General features: G+C 42.5%; 1 long non-coding RNA gene across 2 annotated transcripts in view; it reads left to right on the top strand.

The window, feature by feature from the left end:
• The window catches only part of LOC110744144, a 28872-nt gene extending 3545 nt beyond the window's left edge, over window positions 1–25327 (top strand). Inside the window, exons 3-4 of one of the 2 annotated variants that reach the window (XR_004176947.1) lie at window positions 17263–17347; window positions 24725–25327. This is a non-coding gene — a long non-coding RNA (uncharacterized LOC110744144). Of the gene's footprint in view, window positions 1–17262; window positions 17431–24724 lie in introns of those variants that run through there. The other variant, XR_002524359.2, reaches the window with a different exon arrangement.
• Window positions 25328–25793: the final 466 nt, after the last annotated feature.

The following is a 25793-nucleotide window of genomic DNA, read 5'->3' as shown; positions in this document are numbered from 1 at the left end:
TTCTTATGCTTTGCCCCATTTCTTGGTCTTTCCTTCACTGTCCCTACATTGGCTTATTAGTTCTTCCTACTTCTGGTGTCAGCAATAGATCCAGTTATTTTAAAGAACCTTTCCTTTTTTTTATCCTCATTTCTAAATTCTTACCAACTGCATATAAAAACATAGCCCCAGCTGGGCACGGTGGCTTACGCCTGTAATCCCAGCACTTTGGGAGGCCGAGGCAGGCGGATCACGAGGTCAGGAGTTCAGGACCAGCCTGGCCAGCATGGTGAAACCCCGTCTCTACTAAAAATACAAAAAATTAGCTGGGTATGGTGACATGAGCCTGTAATCCCAGCTACTTGGGAGGCTGAGGCAAAAGAATTGCTTGAATCCTAGAGGCGGAGGTTATAGTGAGCCAAGGTTGTGCCACTGCACTCCAGCCTGGATGACAGAGCAAGACTCCTTTCCCAAAACAACAACAACAACAACAACAACAAAGAAACAAAACAAAACTAAAACCACATAGCCCCTGCAGACCTCATAGCTAATACAATCCCTGTTTTGGAGAGGTGGCGGATAGTCAATGGGCTGCATATTCCAACGTAAAAATAAGAAATGTCATTGTAGCCATGTAAGTCTCATTAAAGAGGATTATGGAAATGCTGACAATAATAAATTTGTAGGACACGTAAGAGTGTGTAAAATACTGCCGCATCTTGTGCTAGTAGCCTAATTTCTGGATTACTATTTTTCTGACATTTTACACAAGGCTTCATTTTACCTAGTTCAGTATTTAAGATTGAGAATTTTTTCCTAAATGTGTCATTTCTGATTCCATCGAAGGCGTAAGTTTAGAGAAACCTCACGGCTAACCATCCAACAGTAGCTTGCCAGAATAAAGGCCATGACGTTTTGGAATTTTAGAGGAGTGAGTATTGAGACAAATTCTAGGATGGTGGTGAGAGGGAGGAGGGGTGGACAATGGGCCCATTTTCAAAATCATTACACCAGATTAAGTTAGATTTTTCCTATAAAGCCTCCCTGAGGTGCCCTTGTGTTTTTTATCTGGCAATTTTCTTGGATAGAAAATAAACAGAGGACTTTTGGCTCCTGTTCACCGCTGTACCTACAGAAAGCGACTTTTTGGAACTTGCAAGCAGCTTATGTGTGCATGAGTGTGCGTGCAGGAATTTTCTGGAGAGGCATGAGGCACTACTTTAATTCCCATGGATGCTGTTTGTTCCCCGGAACGGAAAATGTTCTATTTTTGGCCACAAGAATATTTCTGAGAAAAAAAAAGTTAAACAAAGCATGGCGACAAGCTCGTTCGTGTCGTTGTCTGAGTTTCAAGAAGAGTTTGCTGCGTTTCGCGGAAGAACTTCTTCACGGAGGCAAGGGGTTGGAAGTGAGGAGAAACTCTTCAACTTGGAATCCTGAGATAGGACTTGGGTGTCTGGGCAGAGGTTGCACAGGTGGGTAGGTCCTGGCTGTGAAGGCCGCAGCCTGGCCTTTGATTGCGGGTGGCAGGTTGACGGGTGCAGAAAAAATATTCTATTGCATCTGAAAAAGGTAAACACTTGAAGATAAGTATTCTCTGCCCAGCTGCTTAGAATGAACTTATCTTGGGCTACAACCTAATATTTCCCCCAAAGCAAGAAAGCCCTGTTGGCATCCCTGCCTTAGCACTCCCGTTGGCCACAAGCCTTTGTGGGGAAGGACTTCCAGGGGCAGGTTTCCAGCAGCCTCTGATTTCCAGATAACTCAACGGGGCCAGTCACATAGTGAATGAAATCTTTTTGGGCCCTTCCCCCATCAGACGCTTTTCCCAGAAATAGCTTTTTGCTACCATGACCTCTTTTGCTGCTGTTTGATATCCTTGATATGAAAAATGTGAATGGAGACAAGCACCCTATTAACCAGTACCTCTTGGGCAGCATTGCTTGTTGAAGGTATCTTTTCACGGAGGTGAGCCGGCACCGCCCAGGGCATTATGGGAGCATCCTGAAGGTACGGGTCTCATGCTGCAGCCACTGGAGTGGCTGGCAAGAGTGATCACAGACACTGTAAAGCCCTAAGCCCCTGGAAAGGGAGCTGCGCCCTGCGGCTCTGATTAAGGCTTGTGGAGAGGGAGCTGTGTAATTGGATGCCCTGAAGCAAACCTCGAGCAGAATCCTGTGAGGCAGCCTGGGATTTTCTCTCCCCAATGTGCTGTTGAAACATCCGTGAATTCCAGTTGGTTGCTGTTTTCATCTGCTTCAAGCCTAGCCCTTGGGTACAGATGCTGTCGTGTTTCTGGGTAATGTTTCATTCTTGGTAGGAAGAGCTGTTCCCTTCTCATGAAGTGATTCGATATCTTTGGAGTTACGAAATGAAGTGCTGGTGAGACCTGTTGTTACTTGCTGTTCCTTAGGCAGAGCGTTTCTGAGGAGCCCTGTTCTTGAAAGCAGCACTGAACTGACGCCTTGCGAGCCTGAGAGTTTTCTTCGTGGTTACAGTCTTTTGAAATATGTACTTGGGATTCAGGAACTTGCATTGCAGGGGTTCAGAAATGCGTCCATCCTGCATGACCTCCGCTACTTGGAGGCAGCTGGATATCTTGTGCCTTTATCCTCATGCATTCAACAAATATGTATCAGGCGCCTCCTATGTGCCAGGCACTAGGGCAACTACAAGGCAGTCTTGCTGATGGGGAAGACAGACCATATATAAATATCTTCCCATGCTGGAGAGTACTAAGAACAGAGCCAGAGAGAGAATCGTGGTAGATATACTTCTGGCAAGGGTGGGCAAGAATGTTCTTTCTGGGGTGTGTGTGTGAAATTTAAGGTAACATCAAAAGAAGCCAGTAATATGAAGAAAGGGGGATGTGTCGGCAGAAGAAACAACAAGTGCAAAGGCCCTGAGGTGAGAGAGCTACGCCTGCCTGAGGAGCCTAACAGCACCGGTGAAGCCGGAGCACAGAGTGAAGATGAGAAATCCCTGAGATGAGTTTGGAGAAGTAGCCATGGGGGGCTGGATTGCACAGTGCCCTGTGGACCAAGAGGGGTGTGTGAACGTTATCCTAAGAATGTTGGAGGGCCTCTGGAGGGCTTGAAGCAGAGGCTTGACATGATCTTCCTACAGTTTGGAAAGAACACTTGTTGCTGTTTGGAGACTGGATAGGGATGGAGGCAAGAATGGATGCTTTAGAAGGCTCTTGCCGATGTCCAGGCAGGATCTGACAGTGGTTTAACCTGGGGCTGGAGGGGTGGGGTGGGATGGCAGCGGCTCCTTCCTATCTATGTTCATTCTGGTCTCCTTCCATGTATTGTCCTTCTCACCATTGTTTTCTAGGGGAAAAGCTGGCCTTCCTTTATAAGAGCTTCACAGTGGGCTGGTACTTTATTTATTTATTTATTTATTTTGAAACAGAGTCTTGCTCTGTCACCCAGGCTGGAGTGTAGTGGTGTAATCTCGGCTCACGGCCACCTTTGCCTTCCAGGTTCCAGCAATTCTTGTGCCCCAGCCTCTCGAGTAGCTGGAATTACAGGCACGCACCACTATGCCAGGCTAATTTTTGTATTTTTAGTAGAGACAGGGTTTCGCCGTGTTGGCCAGGCTGGTCTTGAACTCCTGGCCTCAAGTGATCCACCCACCTCGGCCTCCCAAGGTGCTAGGATTGCAGGCATGAGCCACCATGCTCCATCAGGACGGGTACTTTAGTCTCTTCCAAAGCTCTTTAAGTAAATTGATCCATTTGATTATCTCAGTAACCCTGTGAGGGATACAGTGAGCTTAGGATATTGTCCTGTGACAGATAAGCACAAGGGAGGTCCTTGAGGTTATAGAGAGTTCCTAGCAGAGCCAGCTTCCTACACACCCAGCCCAGGCCTCTCTGCTACTCCATGGCACCTACCCTGTAGATCTTTTGGTTTTGTACTGACACTGTGGATTATGACTTTTATTAAAAAAATTGTTAAAAAGGTAAAATCTGATTCAGGTAAATGCAAAAGAAACACTTAAATTTTTTTTTTTTTTTTTTGAGCCAGAGCCTCTTTCTGTCACCTGGACTGGAGTGCAATGGTGTGATCATGGCTCACTGCAGCCTTGACCTCCTGGGCTCCAGTGATCCTCCCATCTCAGCCTCCTGAGTAGCTAGGACTATAAGCCTGTGCCACCAAAAATTTTATTTAATTCATTAATTAATGAGGGAATCAGTAAGATGGTGTACCCTGTTCAAAGACTAAGAAGTAAGGATATTTATAGGCAATTTAATAAAAAAAATTGTTAGGATAAGATTGCTGGGTTAGATATAAACTGGTTAATGCCCAACAAGCCACAAATCTTTGAGGTTGTATGTTGCAGCAGACAGAAATGATCAGTGTTTCTACTGGACAAAAATGTACAAGATAATAGATAACTTCACTAAGTCAGAGACCTTTAGTCACTGGGAAGCAATGATATGAACTAAGTATATTCTCCTAGAAAATTCTTTGGAGGACTTGGAAAGGTGTGTCACTCACCACTTTTGCCTTATTTCCAAGTTTTAGCTAATTTTTATGACACTGTTTCTCAGAGCAGCGATTCCCTTGGTATAATGCCTTTAAGATGTTGTTTATGGAAAACCTGGGGACTGAGGTCAAAGACTAATAAGGAATGGATACGTTAAAATACAACCCAAACTCCCCCAGAATGAGTTGGGACTCAGTCATTTATCAGACATCTATTGAGTCCTGTTCATGGGTTTGCAGAGCCCTGTGCTAGGCTGTGGGAGCACAAAGCTTAATACAAAACAGTTCCTGCCCTATGGACCTCATAGTCTAGACAGGGAGACAGACACGTAAATGGATACATTCCAATTCATCGTGATAAAAGCCAAGCAGAGATGTGGGGATTGTGTGGGCGCTGGAAAAGAGAGCACTGCCCTCACGCTGAGCGAGCTAGGGGCACTTCACAGAGGATATTTGGTTTGAGGGATGGGCAAAGGGTTGCCAAGTTGAGAAGGGGTGTCACAGGGAGGGCCGTTTACACGGGATGTCAGTGACCACCCTGAGAAGTAGCATGGATGCGATTTACCTTTTTGGTATGGCAGATTTTACAATTTCTCCTCAATTCTCACAGCTAGTCTTAGAACACTAAGATTCTGGGGGGTGAGGAGGGAATGGGAGTGGAAGAAGGAAGGAGAAGTTGGAGTCTCTTGGGCAAGCTTGCAAAATTTTCTTCAAATATTAGGTCAAATTCTCTATAAAAACCCTATTTAAAACTTTTTGAAAGACTTTGAAGTCCCAAAGAAGCAGGAAGTTAATTAGAGTGGCTTTGATATCTTAGGGTATGTTTTAACAGCTGCTTAAGACAGTTTAAACAATAAGAACTTATGTGGTTTGGGATGCGTCTGTGATAGTCAGCCCTGGCCAGAGTGAAATATCACTGCATCTGAGAGCTAACAGCAGTTGGCTTTAATTTTAGAAAGAGTTCAAGCCAAAAAGTTCTCTAAAACCCAAGAGAGGAACTTCTAAAGAGGAAGATTGCTCTTGAAGAATGTGTTTGGGGGTCAAAGATGAATTGAGTGGGGAACAAATGATCTTAACTTTGTCCTGGCAGGAGCACGGAACATGCCCATTTCTGAGCAATTCTCTTAAGTTGTATTTAACCAGGGATATTTGTTGGCAGCCGCCATTTGCAAAGGGGTCCAAATGAGGTGAGGTGAATTAATATCTATAAGGAACGCTTGAATAACATAAAGGGTGTCCAACCAATTTACATTTCCTGGGAATTGTCATTGTGTTTGAAGTAATTTGTTTCCCTCCTCAATACCCTCAGCCTTCTTCAATATTTAAGACTTTTTCGACATACCGTTTCTTAGCCCGTTCCCTTGGTTAGATCTCCTCTATACTGGAGAAGAACATGTTGAGAAATTCTGTGATGAACAGTAAGGATCTGCCTGGGGAGCGGGATTTCAAGAGACGATGGGAAGGCTTGCTCTGGTGGCGCTATGTTGCTGCTGCTGCTAGGATGCTGACGATGGCCGCGACATGGTGATGGTAGTAGGTAGTGACGATAATGATGATAATAATGTTAGTTAACATTTGAGGTTATTGTTTATATGATAGGCACTGTGCTGAGCATTTTATACTCATTCTCATGTGGTAGGTATATTACCCCCATTTTACAGGTGCGGAAACTGAGGTTCAGAGAGTGCCAGTGACTTGTCCATGTGTCCTTCCATCCATTATATATTTGGCTTCCATTGAGTTTCCTACTTCTCCACAATGTATACAATAGTATATTGCAGCCTCTACCCTCATACGCAAAAATTGACTAAAAACATAAAAGTAGTTTGTAATAATACCACATGTTCTCACTTATACATAGGAGCTGAACATTGGGTACTCATGAACATAAAGATGGCAGCAATAGGCACTGGGGACTACTAGAGGAAGGAGGACAAGGATTGAAAACTATTGGACACTATGCTCACTAACTGGGTGACAGGATCATCTGTACCCCAAACCTCAACATCATGCAATGTACCCATGTAACAAACCTGTCCATGTACCTTCTGAATGAATCTAAAGTAAAAGTTGAAATTATGTTTTTATAGAAGTGGATGTAGGCAGGTACTTTTGGTAATGGGCCAACGACTGGCTGATGGATGACTATATTATTCCATTCAAGACAAATCTATTTTCCAAAAATACTTCCTTGGGACTGTTATGCCAATCTTCCAAGGATTTCCCATTTTCCACAAAATAAACATGAAATTCTTCTGCCTGGACCATGCGTCCTGGCCACTCTGGTGGGACATGAGTGTGGGGCCTAATTGAGTCCTTGCTTGCTACTGCAATTGGGGAGTGTCTTGTGAAGGCTACTGTTTGTTTCTTTAAAAAGTGCCATCAGCACATCTTTTCTGAAGAAAAGCTTGGGTTTGTTAATGAAATGAAAAGAAAACTACACAAGACCACATTTTGGCAGCACACACACTCATGCTGAATGGGCTGAGAAAAGGTTGGCATGGGTCCTTCTACAAAGGTAATTGACTGTTTTTAAAGGTCTATCTTTGGTAGTAGCTGCATGAAGAACTTTAAAGTAGTTAGCTTTGTGAGTAGGGTGCATTTGTAAATGGAGAAATTCATAAAATGTCCACGCATAGACAATTCTCTCCCACAATTAGTGAAGTTTTCTTGGTAAACTGTTGATCTCAAACTACTTTTTTTCCCCCCAATTCCTTCCTTCTTTCTCTCTCCTCTCCTCTCGTTTCCTCTCCTCTCCTCTCTTTTCTTTCTCTTTCCCTTTCCCTTTCTCTTCCCCTTTCCTTCTCCTTTTCCTTTTTCTGTTCTTTTCTCTTTTTTTTCCTCCTCTATAGACAGTTACAAAGCGAGTGAATGGGCTGCTCAAGTTCAGTGAGGGAAAGGGTATAAAAGATGCATAAGTAAAGTTTATATAGAAAACATAAAGGGAGTCATCCTTTCTTAAAGGAGTAACACTTCCCATATAAAAGAGAGGGCTATGACGAGGTGTTCTCCAGCTCAATGTCTGCCATAAACCAGGGGCAGGAGGTACGAAAATAAGGGAGGTTCTTATTTTGGGAGCTTCTCTTTTGTCCTGTACTTACTGGAGTTTTGCATATTTCTCAGGAAGCCTTCTGTGTTCACTGTGTGGGGGATGTTCTTTGAGGTCCCTGTCTCCTCTGATTTTACATAGTGTGGTAGGTTCTGGTTTTTTCTTTGTCTAATTTACTGGGAGAGGCTTTTCTCCTGACCTTTGATGCACAAATTTGGGTGGAAAAGTTTGTCTAAAGTCTACATGTTATCTCTGGAAAACAGATCTTGGTTCCTTTTTCCTTTTGGCTTTAAATTTGGTTTTATCTTGCTTTTATTGGTCCTTGAACTTCTAATAACCTATAGATAGATGATATTGATAGTATGACATCACTTCATCAAAAGCAGCCTTCCATGCACTGCAGTAAGCCCTCTGGAATTCATAACTGATCCTATGTTTCTTGCTTGAGAGATTACATCAGCAATGACATGTTAGCAATCAGCTAGAGGGATGACTTGGGTAGGGACTACTGCTGTTGCTTGGGAAAGCTAAAAGGAATGGTCTCTTGAGTGTGCAAATGGATGCATTTCATTATTACCATCTTATTTAAGAATTCTGGTGTTTCCAGATTTTCAACAGGTATTAATCTTTGAGGGTGTGAGAAATCAAAACTTCTGGGAATTCTTAGGAATTCTTCAAATCCTAAGTTATTCTTAAAATATTTCAACATTCTTTGTATTCATTTCTTATTATGATGGACATCTAAGAAAAATGTATTTAATAAGTTAGAAACATTAATTTTAGTAGTACATGTTGAGTATCCCTTATCTGAAATGCTTGGGACCAGAAGTGTTTTGGATTTTGATTTTTTTCAGATTTTGGAATGTTTGCATTATGCTTACTGGCTGAGCATCTCAAATCCAAAAATCTGAAAGCCAAAATGCTCCAGTGAGCATTTTCTTTGAGTGTCACATAGATGCTTAAGTAGTTTCAGATTTTGGAGCATTTCAGAATTTGGATTTTCGGATTTGAGATGCTCATCGTGTAGTTACAAAGAACTTTAGCCTAGAGTAAATATTCAAATGCTTGAAAATGCCAGCAAACATTATTCGGTAGCACTTGAAATTGAAATCACCAGTTTAAGGGCTTATATTGTTGGCAAAAATTTTTATTCTTTGGAACGCCACTCATAGGATTTTTTAAAAGTATATATGCATATAAATTTATTAATATCATACTTTTTCCCCAAAATGACTCACCATTGTCAACAAACACAATCACAAAGACATCCTTACAACATGGCCACAGCTGCAGGCAAGGTTGGTTAGGTTAGGGTGACTTTCCTCCCGTGTGTGCTGTACCAGTTCCTGGAAATGTCAACCTTAGCCTTCAGCTATAGGCTTTCATCTTGCTCCAATGTTAGTGGATTCCTTCAAATACATGTCTTTGTGTTGACTGTGAAGCTTTAATTCTTGTAGTAGAATTATAATACTTTTTCCTGTTTTCCTGATTTCTTAATTGACTTTTCTTGGGAGTTTTGATTCTGAAAAAGATACGTTTCCAGATACATACTGGGGAAGAATTCTCTCATGGAAACATTAAAGTATTTAAGTTAGCTTCTATATTCTGTCCATTTCAATATTACATATCCGGTTTTGGATAGGATCACTCTTTCTGGGAGTAACTCAGGACACCACTGTTCAAAATGAGAGGACTCACTAAAGAAAGTTTCCACCAGCTGATCATGGACATCTACCACTGCCATTATTTGATAGTGTTTGCGAGGTCTTCCTCCAGCGAAGAGCTACTTTAAAAATGTAAAAGCGGCCAGGCACAATGGCTCACTCCTGTAATCCCAGCACTTTGGGAAGCCAAAGTGGGTAGATCACGAGGTCAGGAGTTTGAGACCTGCTTGACCAACATGGTGAAAACCTGTCTCTACTAAAAATACAAAAATTAGCCAGGTGTGCTGGCGTGCACTTATAATCCCAGCTACTCAGGAGGCTGAGGCAGGAGAATCGCTTGAACCCGAGAGGTGGAGGTTGCAGTGAGCCGAGACTGAGCCATTGCACTCCAGCCTGGGCGACAGGGCGAGACTCTGTCTCGAAGAAAAAAAAAAAAAGTGAAAGCTGGATCACAGCAAGCAGGGAAAATTCATACCTGGAATAGTTTAGAAGAAAGTATTAATCTGAGAGCCCTCTGGGTCTTTGATGAAAATGACTGCATTGGGCCGTGTTGGTTACCTCATTTTATTATGGAGAACAGAATAACTGTCAACAGTAAGAGTATCAGATAACCTGAATTAAATTCCTGACACTAGTTGTGAGACACTGAGCAAGTGGTTTAACTTCTCTAGACCTCAGTTTTCTTGTCTGTATGGCCTTCGTAGAGTAGGTGTGGGGATTAAATGAGGTCATGTGCCAAGGCACGTGATAACGATGCACTAAGAAGAACCTGCTGTTTTATTCTAGAAAAAGACACATGAGATTACGGAGAGTGCATCTGACCAGCACTTTTTTTCATTATTCAGAGCTCTAAATGTTACTGGTAGTACTCACAGCTACATGACATGCAGAGCCTGGCCATCTGACCTGGCACCATACATTTCTAAAAGGGTGTTGCCATGCTCAGGCTGAAGCCCTCAAACCAAATACAAACAATGGTGCCAAGAAAGGACCGTATGTTTGGTGACTTCTCATCTTGACACATCACAGGACTACTAGAGGCAGCTTTGGATTTAAGCGTTGTCAGGAACGCATAGACGGAATAGACCGAATAGATGAATGGCGAGACAGCCTTGAGACCAGCTGCAGGGCAGTGTGGCCTCCCCTATGCCAGGGCAGCCTTTGAGGTGTTCTACTCTTGTTCCTCTCCACATTTTCAGCTGTAAGTGCAGGTTTTGTAAAAGAAAGAGTTGAGAAGAGTTTGTCTTCAGAATCTATCTCAAAGAGATGGAGGACATTTCAGTTACAGTCACATAACCTGAAGTCAGAGTCCCTTGGCTGCTCTGGTTCTTGGGCAGCCAGTAAAGAGTTTGCATTGGTTTACTGTAGAAAGGTTTAAATTAAGAGTACAAGTGCAAACTTTATTACACGTAGGTTTAAAACTACTTTCTTCTCCTACTGGCTGTGTGATTTCAGATGAGTTAGTTATTATCTCTCAGGTTCTGTTTCCTTGGTTTAAAAAATGGGATTAATAATTGTACCAATCTCACAAAGGTATCTTGAGGGTTCAATAGAATAATCTATGTAAAAAGCTCTTAAAAGATTAAGAGTTTCAGTTTTAGAAGGTATAAAGAGTTATGAAGATGGGTGGTGGTGATGGTTATATAACATTGTGAATACACTTAACACCATTGAACTGTTCACTTAAAAATGGCTAAAATGGTAAATTTTATGTTATATGTATTTTACCACAATAAAAAACTTGGAAGGAAAAAAGCTTTCAACAGAGATCCTAGAACACAGCGAACACTCAAAAAAATTGAACTATTTTTATTATTACAGTTGAGTCAAGGAGGTGTACCGATACTCCTCAGCATGCTTTAATGTGGCATCCTTTGGAACATCGAAAGTGATTTTCTCATAAAAATCTGGTAAAGAAGGGAATGAGGCAAGTTTAGTCATCCTTGGGGACTGAATTGTCTATCATCCATGCCTGTATTTGCACAACGTGGTGTTCTTGGATGTGAACAGCATGGGGGTGGGTGGGTGAAAAGAAGGGAGGGATTGCTATGGGAGAGGGAGAGACCCCCTATGTTAGGTGATATGGAAGAGGTAGGTCATGAGACTCCTCTCAACACCACTAGAGGTTGACAACTGGGAAATCTTTAGCCTTTTCCTGTCGGTTGTTTAACTTATTCCAACCCATTTAACTTATTTGAATCCTGGCCTTGTTAAATCACAAGACTATTTTTAGAGGCTCTTGAGTAGTCTTTATGAATAAGGCTTTTAAATAGCACCCCAGTCCACCACTCGTCATGCTTTGATGGCAGGAACAGTCTTTGTAAAGATCAGGTTTATCTAGTCTTTGCAAGGACCAGTGATAAGACTTCAGAAGATGCAAATATCACGTTTCACTAGGACCAAGCAGAAAATTATTCTTCAGTGTTGCTCTGAGCAAAGACTGGCAAAGATGGATATTTTGGAAACACTTCTAATTTTCTGATCCATCCTTATATTTCTGATTCCTTAGTATTAAAATGAAATAAAAAAGTATGAAACCAGAAGCTTCCAGGGCCTCTTTCTCAGGCTACACTACTCATACTGCTGGGCTACTCCCACCCTACTTATAAAGCAAGCACCATCAGCAGTCTCTGACTATACACAGCTCTCAGAATGTCTTCTCAGACCGTGTCCCTATTCCCCAAATGGAGGGATGGATTCCCAACACCTATGTATACTGTGTGACTTCCCCCTTCCTGGAATGATTTCTGATTCGGTGCTTATATGATAACAGTCAACATCATAGTAATAAAGTAGCTGTCTTCAGTGCCTTCTATGTGTCAGGCACTTGTATCACTAGATATAATATAATGATATATCACTAGATTTAATATAATGAAATAATATATCACTAGATATATTGGATTATTTCATTTAATCCTCAAAACTGGTTAAGTATCTCCAGTTTACAGATGAGGATATTGAGTTTTGGAGAAGATCAGTAATTTGCAATGAATGGAATTGGAATTTAAACCTAGATCTGTTTGACTCAGGCTTTAGTCTTTAACTGCTAAACAGTGGGTAAGTGGACCTGGGCATAGCAGCAATCCCTCATTTTGGAGGATCAGAGCTACATATCAATGTGTATGGCTTAGGATTGTCTCTTCTTGACACCAGCCACGCCCTGCCATTTGATATAGAGTACACGTCTCTCTCGGCTTTCTTCCTAACAGATGTTATCTCCATACTTTTGCCCCCAGGTGTGTACTACTGGCAGCTCTTGCCTTGAGCTTATGATATACACTTGTTGGCTGACATTTCAGTCTTCTGGTAATTAGCTAAGAACTTGACCCTGGAGTCAGATTCAAACTACAGCCCTTCTACTTACTAGATCTGTGGCCCTGAAAAAGTTGTTTAATCTCTCTCAATTTTCACATCTGTAAAATGGAAATAGTAGCAGCATGTAATTCGTGGGACTACTGTGAAGATATGAGGTAAAGGCTCAGAATAGCAAATGGTTTATGGTAGCTGCTTCATCCAATTATTCAAACTTGGGAGAGTTCACTGAATGTCAACTATAGCTAAAAACATGCTAAGAATTTACGTACTGTCCACTACAATCTTCAATTCCTTGACTTTGGTGTGATTCTTTTTTAATTTTTATTTTTTGAGACAGGGTCTCACTCTGTTGCCCAGGCTGGACTGCAGTGGTGTGATCACGGCTCACTGCAACCCTGACCTCTCAGACTCAAGAGATCCTCTCACCTCAGCCTCCCAAGCAGCTGGGATTACAGGTGCATGCCACCACACTTGGCTAATTTTTGAAATTTTTTCTAGAGATGGGGTCTCCCTATGCTGCCCAGGCTAGTCCCAAACTCCTGGGCTCAAGGGATCCTCCTACCTTGGCCTCCCAAAGTGCTGGGATTAAAGGCATGAGCCACCATGCCTGGCCTGATTTGATTCTTTAACAAATACTTATTGAGTGCTTACTACATGCTTCATACTGTACATACAGACTTCATGGATACAGAGAAGAATAAAACCCCAGTTGTCCCTGCTCTCAGGAAATGTGCTGTGCCGTGGGGTAGACAGTCCTGTTAGGAGATACATTTAACTCAATGTGCTGAGAGTGCAGGGCTCATTAGGAGCCTGGAGGAGGGTACATGGATTAACCTGGCTATTCGAAGAAGGAAGAGCAAAGAGTTAGCTACATGTGGAAAGGTGGGAAAGGATTTCTATGCAAAGAGAACATATACTAAATATATAAAGGTGGGAAGCGACCATGTGGTGAGAGGACCTATGAACGGTTTCCTGATGTTGGAATATGCATTTTACACTAGGAAATGAGGCTGGAGACAAATGTGGGCATGTGGAGCTTGGGCTTTATTCTGCAGGACATTGGGGGGCCACTAAAAGGATTTTAGTGGGGAAATTACAGTATAGAGTGAGGGTGCAAGGTGGTTGGAGGTCAAGGTTGGAGCAGCGAGAGCAGGCAAGAGGCTTTTGACAGAAAGAATGGCACAAACCAGAGCAGCCAAGGTAGGAATGAGTGAAAAGAATGAGTGGAGAAATATTTAGGAGGTGAGACTGCAGGACCCATAATTGATTGGATTTGTGGGAGTGGGAAGGAAGGGAGTCTTTGATGATTACCTTTTGCTGTTGTAAATTCTGAGTTAATGCACCCCTTCCCTGGGAGTTTTCATTTTAGAGGATGCTTTTTATTCTATCTTTTCAGAAGGATCAGTTAGACAATTAGTTGCATAGGCTCCTAATGTTCAGTAGAGAAGCTACCTGAGGAGTTGGAGTCAGTTCTAAGCAGTCAACTTAAAAGGCAGTGGAGATATTATAGCATTTAGTGTCTCTGTGTCTCAGTTTTCTAATCAGTAAAATCAGTGCTCGCTCCATTGGATCCATGTGAGGACTAAATGAAACAAAGCTTTTATAACAGTTTCTCCTGTAGAGCAAACCCTCAAAATAGGTGAGTTACAGTTAGTATTATGGTTTTTACTGTCATTCATTTTATAGCACAGCCTCATGAATCTGATTACCTGGGTTCAAACCCAAGCTCTGGGTGAAACGGAAAAAAGTTATCTAATGTCATTAAGCCTCAGTTTCTCATCTGTAAAATGGGGAAATAATAGACAGTGATTTAAAAAAAAGGGCCTCTTGCAGAGGCTTGTGTGTAGATAGGATGAAGGAATGCACATCAAACATGAAGCTCAGATCCTGGCTCACAGTAAGAAGTCGGGAAATGTAAGCTACGGCTCTATTCCTTGTTGTGTGCTAGGCACTTTTTTGTGTGACATACAATTTCATTTTCCCTGCATCCAATAGAGTAGGTTATATGATCCCCATTTTACAGATGAGGAGATTGAAGCAAGGGGAGGTTAAGCAACTTGTTCAAGGTCCACAGCCATAGATGAGCTGGTGTAAGTTGTTCCATTTAGAATGACTTGATACTTTTAGAATCTTTAGGAAAGTTCCTGTAGGCCCATAGGAAAAGGAGTTTATAGTTCCACCTAGTTCATGACTATATTAATTTCTATCAGAAGGGAATTAGAATGATCATCAAAAGTTAGAGTTGGAAGGAACTTTATTGAATATTTGGAAAAATGAATTGCAACCTCATGTCTCCTGGTGTGTAGTTTAAAACAAAACAAATGAAAGCAACAACAACAACAACAACAACAACAACAAAAGTCCAATATACTACCAAACTTCTGCCAAAACCCAACATGGAAAACAGGTAATGTGGATCTATGCTGGCGGGAGGACAGGCAGGACAGTTCGAGCCCTTTCCCTTACCTGTTCTGAAAGGGCATCACAAAGCCCCAAGGAACACTTTAAAAATCACAGATCAGAAAAATCCATGTTTGACTGATGAGGAAACTGAGGGTAGAGGAATAAAGTGACTTTCCAATGTCACACACCAGGGACTCATTGGAGTGAGGGTTAGCAATTCATCTGTTTTGGTTGCCCCAGCTCTGCAGTCACTGGTGTTGCCACCCCTTCCATGTGCTATGCTGAGTCCTGAAGAAGGATGCTCCCTTTTGGACAAAAGCCTGTATTAATGTTCATAGTACTAATACTTAATTTTTTAATTTTTTTTTGTGCTTTTAAAATTTTCTATGATAAATATGTATTGCTTCTATAATCAGAAGAGATAACTTTTAATTTTTAATTAATTAATTTTTTTTAAGAGATAGAGTCTTGCTCTGTCCTCCAGGTTGGAGTGTAGTGTTGTAATCAGAGCTCACGGCATCCTCCAACTCCTGGGCTCCAGCAATCCTCCCACCTTAGTCTACCGAGTAGCTAGGACTACAGGTGCACACCACCACACCCAGCTAATATTTTATTGTATTATATGTTTTAGGGATGGGGTCTCCCTATGTTGCCCAGGCTGATCTCTTACTCCTGGCCTCAAATGCTCATCCAGCCTCAGCCTCCCAAAGTGATTTCTCTGAGTGCTTGTTGTGATGACTTTGGGTTGGGTCTGGAGGCTGCTCCAAAGAGTTATGATGTTGTTCTGTGATGGCGTGTTTGCTCTTTATTTGTTTATTTTTGATACTGCCCAAAGTAAGGCCTAGCATTAGAGACCTCCCCTCATCTGTCCCTAGTCTACCCTTCTAATATCATCTCTTAAGACTCTAGTCAAAAATGGCCGATTGACTGTCAACCACACCAAGCCAACTGGTGCTAATTCCTGCCTTTCAGCTTTTCCCATATAGTTCCATCTGTCTAAGAAAGCCTTTCCCCACAATCTCTGCTATTGAAGTACTGATATTGCCTTTCAGAGGCCCATTGCACACCCATTTCACTCATTCACTGATTTATTAATCCATCAACAAATATTTATTAAGGGCCTCCATCTGCTAGGCACTGACTGTTCTATACCCTTGGATAAGAATGGTGAATAGAATAGTCATGATCTCTTCAATTATGCAGGTAAATCTTCAGTGAGAGCCTGATAGTAAGCAAGTAAACATATGAGTTCACACATCCATCTATCCATCCAATTGCAAAATGTGGTAAGTGTGATGAAAGAGGCCCTATTTCAGGATGGGTGGTCAGAGAAGGCCTCTCAGGAGAAGTGCCCTTTGAGCTGACACTTGAAGGATATAAGGGGAGGACTGTGGGAATGATGAGGGAAGAGTTTTTCAGGCAGAGGAGGTCCTCAGCTAGAAGAGTTGGAGGAACTGAAGGAAGCTCAGCGAGGCTGGAGCAGAGTGGATGACTAATGACCACCCAACGTGCTAAATGTTTCACTGATACATTTTGTATATTATTTGTCTCCCTCTGCTAGAGTGCAAACTTCAGGAAGGAAGGTATTTTTGTCTAATTTATTTACTACTTTATCCTCAGTGTCTAAAACAGTGCTTTGAGTGTAGTGGCACTCAGTAAATATGTTTGAGTGAATGAATGCATGAATGAATGAATAAGAGTGTGATGAAAGAAAACTAGAGAAGTAGGCAGGGATGACATCATACAGGGCCTATGGGCTATGATAAATGCTTGGATTTTATTTTCATGAAGTGGCAAGTAATAGAAATTTTAACAGAAGAATTACATGATCTAAGATAGCCTTTAAATATCAGTCTCCACCTGACTTTCAGGTGGAAAAGGGTTGGAAGTTGGCAGTTGAAGAAGCAAGTTAAAAGTCTATTGCAATAACTTGGCAGGAGGCATCATGGTACTGTTGGCAGTGTGGATGGAGAGGAAGAGATGAATTCGTGATAGTTTTTGGAGGACAATAGCAGGATTTGCTGATGGATTTTGCGGTTGACATTGCAGATTGATTTCCTAATATCCATTCTCCCCTTCTTCCTTATTAATATAATGTTATAGAATATAAATGATGTAACATTTATAATGTAAGTGTTGTTTGGGGGTAAGAGTGTGCCTAACTGAAAAGAAAATTCTGTATTTTCCAGCTTCCCTTGCAACTAAGGGTAATCATGTGATGTAGTTCTGACCAATGAGATGTAAGAGGGAATTGCTGCATAGGGGATTCTGGAAAAGCTCTTTAAAAGGAAGTGGATTTAACTGCCAAACAAATTTTTTCCCTTTGCTCTTCCTCTTCTTCTGGCTTGAATTGCAGATGCCGTTTGGAGTAGCTACTTTGAGGACAAGAGACAAAAAGCCTGAGGAGAAAGTCACCATGAAGGAAACAGAAAGATTAAAGAGTGAGCATGATCTTTGATCCAGAGCCCCCATCTCGCCCTGGACTGCCTTCTTTTGGAATTCCCTTGTGGAAAAAAAAAAAAAACAAACTCTTATTTGGTTAAATCATTGCAAGTTAAATTTAGTTTATATATCACCACACTTATTTCCAACTGATTCAGATTGGATGTGGGAGCAGGAAGATAGGATAATTCTATTTTTTCCCCCTTTCTTCAAACAACTGTTCAAATAGAAGACTGGGTGAGGAACAGATTTTAAATGGAGGTTGTGTGTGTCAGTATGTATATGTTTGTGTCTCTGTGTGTGTGTGTGTGTGTGTGTGTGAGAGAGAGAGAGAGAGAGAGAGAGAGAAGATGAAACCCAAGACTTCCATTTTGGATAGTTTAAGCTTGAGATGTCTGTTAGACATCCACATTGTAATGTTAACCAAACAGTTGGTTTTGTGACCTTGTCTTTCAAAGAAGAGTCTGGAATAAAGATAGAAATCTGGCAGTTGTCAGCATAGAGATGGTATTTAAAGTCATATAAATGGCTGAGATTTCCCAGAGCAGGAGAGTGCATAGATGGAAGAGCAAAAGCTCCATGGCTAAACCCTGAACATGTCAGCATTTAGAGGTGAGGAGAGGAAGAGTCGCTGTAAAAGAAGAAGGAATAGCCTGTGGGGATTACCAGGAGGGCAAAGTGATGTCAAGACAGTGGGTTTCCTGGACCCACCTCGTTTTTGCGTGGCACACTCACGTTGTGCAGCACCCATTGGACACTTTTTACATCCTGCACTGGATATTACTTCTCTTCTTGTGTGTAGGCTGCTTTCCCTCTTGTTGAGATTTCAGGTCTCCAGGGACTGGGGTCATGTCTGTCCTTTGTAGTTCCCCAGACCAGGCACAGTACTTCACCTTGAGGCGATGCTCACTAATGCTTGGCAGTGGTAATCTGTGTCTGCTGGGGGCAGGGAGAAAAAAGAGGGTGTTTAGAAACAGAAAGCTAGTTTGGAAAATGAAAAAATTGGAAAGTATGCTCAATCCTAGGTTGAAAGGCTCCTTGAGCAGTAGAATGAGATACATTATCTGACTAGAGAGAAGGGTTTTTAAGAATTTTGAGAGCTTAAGTTGGCTATAGGTAATAGGGCCTAGGAAAAATCAGAAAGATGAAAGAAGAGATGGTGCAGAATCCAAAAATTTCATGGTGTCAGGGTTCAGGTGCAGAGAGTAGCTTTCACCAGAAACACTAAGGGCTTATATTAGACGTTGAGCAGGAAAGGACGGCATGTTCCCAGGGCTGGGATGAGCTCATGATGACTGCTGAGGTGAAATAAAGAGGAAGGAACAATAAAACCAAGAATACATGCTGACCCACAGTTATGGCATAGGCTTATTCTCGAGATTTCCTGCAGTGGTCTTTGGCACAAAGTGCTGATGTCCTATGATGGAGGCCTAGGTTGTGGGAGGGAAGTGAAGCCCTGGGCTAGAAGGCCAAACTCCAAATCATTCACTTATTCACACATTCATTCATATTTGGTATGCAATTACTATAAGCAAGTCCTGAGGATACGATGGTGTAAAAGGCAAAACATATACCTGATTTCATGGAACTCATATTCTAGGGGTGGTTTGTGTATATATGAGAACAATAACTAGAAAAAAATAATGAACAAGGTAATTTCATGTAGTGATAAGAACTATGAAGAAAATCAGACATGACGATTTTCAGCTAGAGCTACCCAAAGCATGATCTTTGAGTCAACAACATCATATGAGCAATGAGTTTGTTAAAAATGCAGAATCTCAGAAGACAGCCCAGACCTGCTGGCTCAGAATCAGCATCGTAACAGGATCCCCTTGTCATTTCTTTGCATGCTAATGTTTGAGAAGCACAGGGCTAGACAGTGGGAAATGAAAGGTTTCTCTGCCTGGGCGACATCTGAGCTGAGACTTGAGTGAAGAAAAGTTGTCCATGTAAAGATCTGGGAGCAGGCCCGGCGCGGTGGCTCAAGCCTGTAATCCCAGCACTTTGGGAGGCCGAGAAGGGCGGATCACGAGGTCAGGAGATCGAGACCATCCTGGCTAACACGGTGAAACCCCGTCTCTACTAAAAAAAAAAAAAAAATACAAAAAACTAGCCAGGCGAGGTGGCGGGCGCTTGTAGTCCCAGCTACTTGGGAGGCTGAGGCAGGAGAATGGCGTAAACCCGGGAGGCGGAGCTTGCAGTGAGCTGAGATCCGGCCACTGCACCCCAGCCTGGGCGACAGAGCGCGACTCTGTCTCAAAAAAAAAAAAAAAAAAGATCTGGGAGCAGAAGGCTCCAGGCAGAGGGAATGGAAACTGTAAGGGGCTGGATGAGAACAAGCTTGGCTTGTTTGCAAAACAGAAAGACCTGTGTCTTCGTCATGAGCACCTCTTCTCCTCTCTCCTTACCTGGTTAGTCCTCACCCAGCTGTCAGACCTCAGCCTAGACCTCACTTCCTCTGGGAACCTTCCCCAACCCTCAAACACCCTTCCTGTCCAGCCCCACCCACCCAATTCTAGTCCTGCATGAGAGCGGTCTGGCTGTTTTCCTCCCCAGCATGCCTGTGATCTTCGTACTGAATAGGTGGTATGTAATTTTGTTTAATGACAATTCAAATGAAAGTGAGAAATCTAGAAAGATGGAAGAGGCAGGCTACAAAAGCAGTTCATACCACAGCTTTGTTTAGGGGCAATGTCAGTAACTCTTGAAACCTTGTAGCCATATCCTGGGCAGAAGCACCACAGCCTGCTCTCTGTGGAGTCCTCGTCCACTCCCTTTCTTTTGACCCTCATTGCTCTGAGATCTGTGGTCAGACTCTCTGCAAATATTTCCTTTCAAGCAAGGGTTCGGGGTCCAGCAGAGCATATGGGCTGCTAGAAAGGACATGCCATTGAATAAGCTATAATGCAATATGCTGGATGCAATCAGGTAGTGGAGAACAAGTAGCTGTTGGAGCTCAGAGAAGGGCTGGACACCAAATTCTGGAGGGATTTAGGAAGTTCCATTTGAAAATGCTGGCTCTTAAGAGAGGAAGAAGGATTTTTTAAGTTTAAGGGAGTGGTGGCAAGGTGGCAGTAATTGGTGGTGAAGGTGACGGAGGGCAGTGATGGTGGTGGTGGTGATGCTGGCTTTGAATGATGTGGGTGGCGATGATGGGAGATGGTGGTGGTGGTGCTGGTGATGACAGTGATGGCGGAGGTGGGTGGGAGTGGTGAAAAGGGGGATGGCATCAGTGGTCAGATGGCTGTGGTGATGGTAGCAGTCATGGTAATCATGGTGATGGTGAAGTGTATTCTAGATGGAGGTCGAAACATGCCCATGAACGTAAAGTCATGAAAGATCTCTTTAAGTCTAGAAACTGGGAAATGTTCACATGGTCGGGTGGCCACAGATGGACAGTTAGGTTGGAACAAGATGTCAAGGCCTCGTGGGCCAAGATGAATTCATTTTCATTAAAGTTGAAGTAGGTAATGAGCTTGAAGAGAACTGGCTGCACTGTGAGGGAGGAGGCGATGTTTCCTGTTATAATTACCTTTCTCGTTTTATTTATTTTTAAGATGGAGTCTCGCTCTGTTGCCCAGGCTGGAGTGCAACAGGGAGATCTCAGCTCACTGTAACCTCTGCCTCCCGGGTTCAAGCTATTCTCCTGCCTCAGCCTCCTGAGTAGCTGGGACTACAGGTGTGTGCCACCACGCCAGACTAATTTTTGTATTTTCAGTAGAGACGGGGTTTCACCATGTTGGCCAGGCTGATCTCGAACTCCTGGCCTCAGGTGAGCTGCCCATCTTGACCTCCCAAAGTACTGGGATTACAGGTGTGAGCCACCATGCCCGGCCCCTTTCTCGTTTTATAATTGTCCAGTGGGACACCAATAGGGAAGGGTCAAAGGAATATATGGAATATTCAAAAATCTACTTCTCCTTAAATCCAGCATCCTAGAAACTGGAAGAATTTCCCCTTTGGGACAAAGTAATATTGAAATTATTCAAGAAAGATATTTAGTTATCTCCACTGTATGTTTTCATATGTTTTCATCTACTCAATTATTCATTAATTTCTTTACTCATTCAAAATGTTTTTATTGAATACTTGCAAAGTTCAATGCACAGGGTATGATGGCCAAAAAAACAAATAATGACATCTTCAGCCTTCAAGTAGATTACAATCTAGTGGATACACAACGGATAGGACTGGGCAGAGCACACAGCACTGAGAGAGTCCTGTGTGCTGAACCTGACTTTGCAGACCAGGTCAGCTCATTAACTTCTTCATTCGTCACTTTCTTCCTGAGTCTTTATTGTGTTCGTGCTACTGTGTTAAAGAATAAGAACATAAGCAAAATAGTTCTTGCCCTAAGAAGCAAGACGTTTACAGTCTAAGGAGGAAATGTCTCCAGACCTCTTTACTCCTCATCTATATTATTTATGTATTTGTGTATAGGGGGAGGTTGACCAGAAGATTTTTAAGGTCCTTTACATATTTAATATTTTATGACAAAAGGATTCAAGAGTTGTAGACAGCACCTTCATTTTATATATAAACCCAAGTTAAAGTCCATATTTTATGCTAACTTTGCTAGATGCTCTAAAATTACAGACCTCCCCTCCCCATCCCCCACCTCCTCACACAGAGTAAGTTATTTTGAATCCTTGTAAAAAGCTTATGGTGGATTCATATGGGGTTGGTAGTCAGTTTTCAAGCCTAGGTGCAGGGTGCGTGGCCATCCGAGGGAATTTCAGGACCCTGAAGGACATGGCTTGGGACGTAGTCACGTAATGAAAGAGCTGGTTGTTCTGTGTTCATGCTGGGGAATGTGGTTTGAGTGGCTGTGGGAACTTCAACTTTGTGACTTTCTGTGTAACTGAAATCGCAACCCCCAAGTGTGTCGCAGTGACTTCTCTGACACAGCACATGTAACGCAGCTCTCTCCTGATGTCTGTTTTTCTTGCTCTCAGGAGAAGAAATGGCCTAAACAATCCTCATGGGCCAGCAGTTGAAAAAATATTTGTTTTGGTTTTTTTGAGCGCTTTCCCCGGTGAAACGTGGACATTTTGAGGGGAAGGGAGATCCCCATTGTGTACGTTTGATTCATTTATCCTTAGCAAATCAATTGTTTCAAGTAGAGCCTTTATGTCCAAGAAGGCTATAGAAAGCTTTACTGCCCTTTTCCTTTCAAACAGGAAGTTGCATTTGGCCAAAAGTAAACAAATGTGAACCCGGGAAGGTTTGTTTAGTTTCTAATGCTGACTTCAGGACCTGAGAATGGAGTCTGCGCTTGGCAAAAATGCCTTCTCTGGGATCTGTCTGGGCCAAAATATTCTCTGCTTATGACCTGGCCTTTGTGCTCTGGTAAACATCCTCCTCTTACCAGCCCCCAGAAATTCACTGCCAAAGTCCACAGGCAGTTTTGCTTGCTTATCAGAAATATTCTAAAGGTGATGGCAACTTGGAAACATACTTTCAGCAGGACTTAGCTTTCTGGAGAATGGCCACTGTGAAAATGGCCTGTGGCTTGGAAATCTCATGGGGTATGAATGTAATTTGACATTCTTTGTGCGCAGGCATGGGCTAGCTCCTCTGGGTGAAGAAGCTTCCAGGAAAGTGACTGCTACTACTCAGCTAACAATGTAGTACTCAGCTAACAATGTAGCACTTTGTAGGACTGAGCTCACGAAAGTCTCAAACAATCCTAGGAGGAAGGTGCTATTATTATCTCCAGTACACAGATGAGAGAACTAAGGCTTAAGAAGTCTATGAAACTTGGCTCAAGCTCACACAACTAGTCAAGTATCAGAGCCCTCAGCTCTCTCTGCCTTCTGATTTAGAGATTTTAATTAGTGCAAGTTCAATATCTAAACTCTAGGAAGTTGCTAAGTATTTGGGGTAGAACCACATGAATCAGGGGATGATCAATGTATGACAATTTATTACGACAGGCCAAAGAATTGAGCAAGTAGCATTTAAAGTTTTTAATGAATGGGCTTAATGTCTTGTTCCAGGAAGGATTGAAGGCAGCTGATATAAACTGGGCAATATGTGAGTAGGTAGAGATGGTGAGCTCTAGAGGAATTTGGGATGATTCTCAGAGGAGGGACTCCAGTTGGACCTTGAAGGATGAGTGGGAATTCGGTAAGTAAAGAACATTTCAGATTTGGGGAATCAGAATCAACTGATTTTTAGGAGGCTTGTGTTCGAAGCTACTTCATGAAAATGTTCTAAGTACACGCGGTGACCTTCCTTGGGCTGTGCTCCTGCACTTGCTGAGCTCTTATATTCTTGAGAGAGGTCTTATCAACCTAAACATGCAAAGAAACATGTGGCCTGTGAAGTAATCCTTCACCAAGAGCACGTGCCAAAGCTAGTCAATATTGGGCCAGAAATTCTCCCCACCCCACCCCGCCCTGCCCTGTCATTAACCAATTCTCCCCACATCCTAGTGTCACCAGTCTTTTCATGGTTCTGAAAACATGTTATTGCTTAAGTGCATTTCTCTACCATACTTTACAGACAGTATCACTAGTCCTCACAACTGCTCTAATATGGTAAATGACATTAGGCCCATTTCACAGGGGAGGAAACTGAGACTGAGAGGGGTTAAGAACTTTGCCCAAGTCTTACAACTTCTTGGTGGTGGAACCAACTAATTGATGGAAGAAACAGATCTGATGCCAAAGCCCATGTTCTCTCCACTCTACCACATAGTCTCCTTAGAACCGAATGAAGACTCCCCAGGTAGTTTTTAGCTAGTATTCTGGATTTGTATAAAAATCCTTATAAGATGTTAACAACTTTAAGTCCTGTGGTGGTACAGGGGACCTGAACACCTGGGTGCATTTTCTTTTATTCACTCTAACAGGGACACAGATCTCTGGCTTCTTTCATAGAAACCCCACTTTTTGAAGTGTCTCTGTTTTGTTCATTCAGGAGAACAGATCAGCATCTCTCATGCAAGGCCTGGCTCTGTGCCCATCTCACTTTTGCAATGAATTTAGCAACATCTGCTTTGCCCATTAAAGTGATTTTTCTCTTCCTGGCCCTGAGCCTGTATGCTTGCTGCAATTGATTACTAGCAATTTCCTTCCCAAACCAGAGGGTTCAGTGAACTCTAAATTGAATTGTTGCTCACTGGTCTCCTTTGGACCAATTGCATATGGCTTACGTGCAAAATGGTCAAGTCACTCAGTTCCCGAATCTATAGGGTGATGATTCTGGTTAAACATGGGAGAGGACCTGATGAGTGACATTTCCCATTTTTGCACACAGTGGCCTAGGACTGTGGTCACTTCTGTGTTTCTCAATTTCAGGTGGGGGAGGGGATGAAGCCACCTTGCTTACAGCAAGGCTGTTGAAGTACACACCCTCTTTCCTTTCAGTCATATTGCAGCACCAATGGCCTCAGATGTAGCTGCCTGGAAGCCTTGTTTCGGAGACATCTGAGAAACATCTATCTAGCTCCAGAAGTGGCTTAGAAAGACCTCAGGAAGATGTATATCGGTGTACCCTTTTGAAGGTGACAGTGGATCCCTTTAAGTGGTTCAGGCAGCTTTTTAAGATAAAGCAACACCCAAAATGATGCTGAGCCTATATATCTATCCTGCTGCCCATCGTGATTGGCAGGTATTTAGTTATCCTTTGAGATGCAGTCGAGTGTTACCTCTCAGGAAGCCTGCCCATGTCTCATTCAACCCTGTATTCCCAATATCTAGCACAGTGAGTACAGGTAGTACACCCTCAGTGAAAGGACGAATGAGTGAAGGATGCTGCTCTTCTCGTGAGAAGATTTTAAACTGGTACTTTGCTCTGAGCTGTCCTTGAAGTGTCTCTCCTTCCCCACGGCCATGATAACTTTACACAAGGACAGTGAGGAGTTGTTGGTTATTTAGAGAAGTGAAAGTCAGGAGTCTCCTCCACCACATAGTCCTAAAAAAGAAAAAAAAAAAAAAAACTCAAAACAAAGGAACTTATTACTGACCAAATTGCTTCCATATATCAGGGAGGTTAATTTAAAGCTAGGCATCTATAAATAAGAAAAAACTAGCATAAATGACTAACATCATGTAATAGTGACAGTTACTTGAAATCATTTGAGTCATTGCACATTCTGTTTCTTTGAACAGACATTCCCCATTTCCACCACAATTGCTGACTGCAAACCTACCTGTATCAGTAGCCACTTCTGAAATGATTATTGCAGATGAGACTACAAATATCCTATTCTTGCAGAACTCTTTCACAAACATCTTTAGCATTGAGCTTGGGGCCTTTTGCCTTTATTTCTGGAAGAGATCTCATTTATAGTATTACTATAGTGGAAAAAGATGAGAAAAAGCAGAGTATTCCGAAAAGCATGGCTCAGCTTGAAACTATGTGATCCATACCTCTTAACCAAAGGGATTCTGAACTGCAACTCCGAAGTGTTTAGAGAGTCCTAGGCTTTTTAGC

Source organism: Papio anubis, chromosome 11, assembly GCF_008728515.1.
Source record: "Papio anubis isolate 15944 chromosome 11, Panubis1.0, whole genome shotgun sequence".
NCBI classification, from domain to species: Eukaryota; Metazoa; Chordata; class Mammalia; order Primates; family Cercopithecidae; genus Papio; species Papio anubis.
This window is presented reverse-complemented; position numbering and strand designations above follow the sequence as displayed.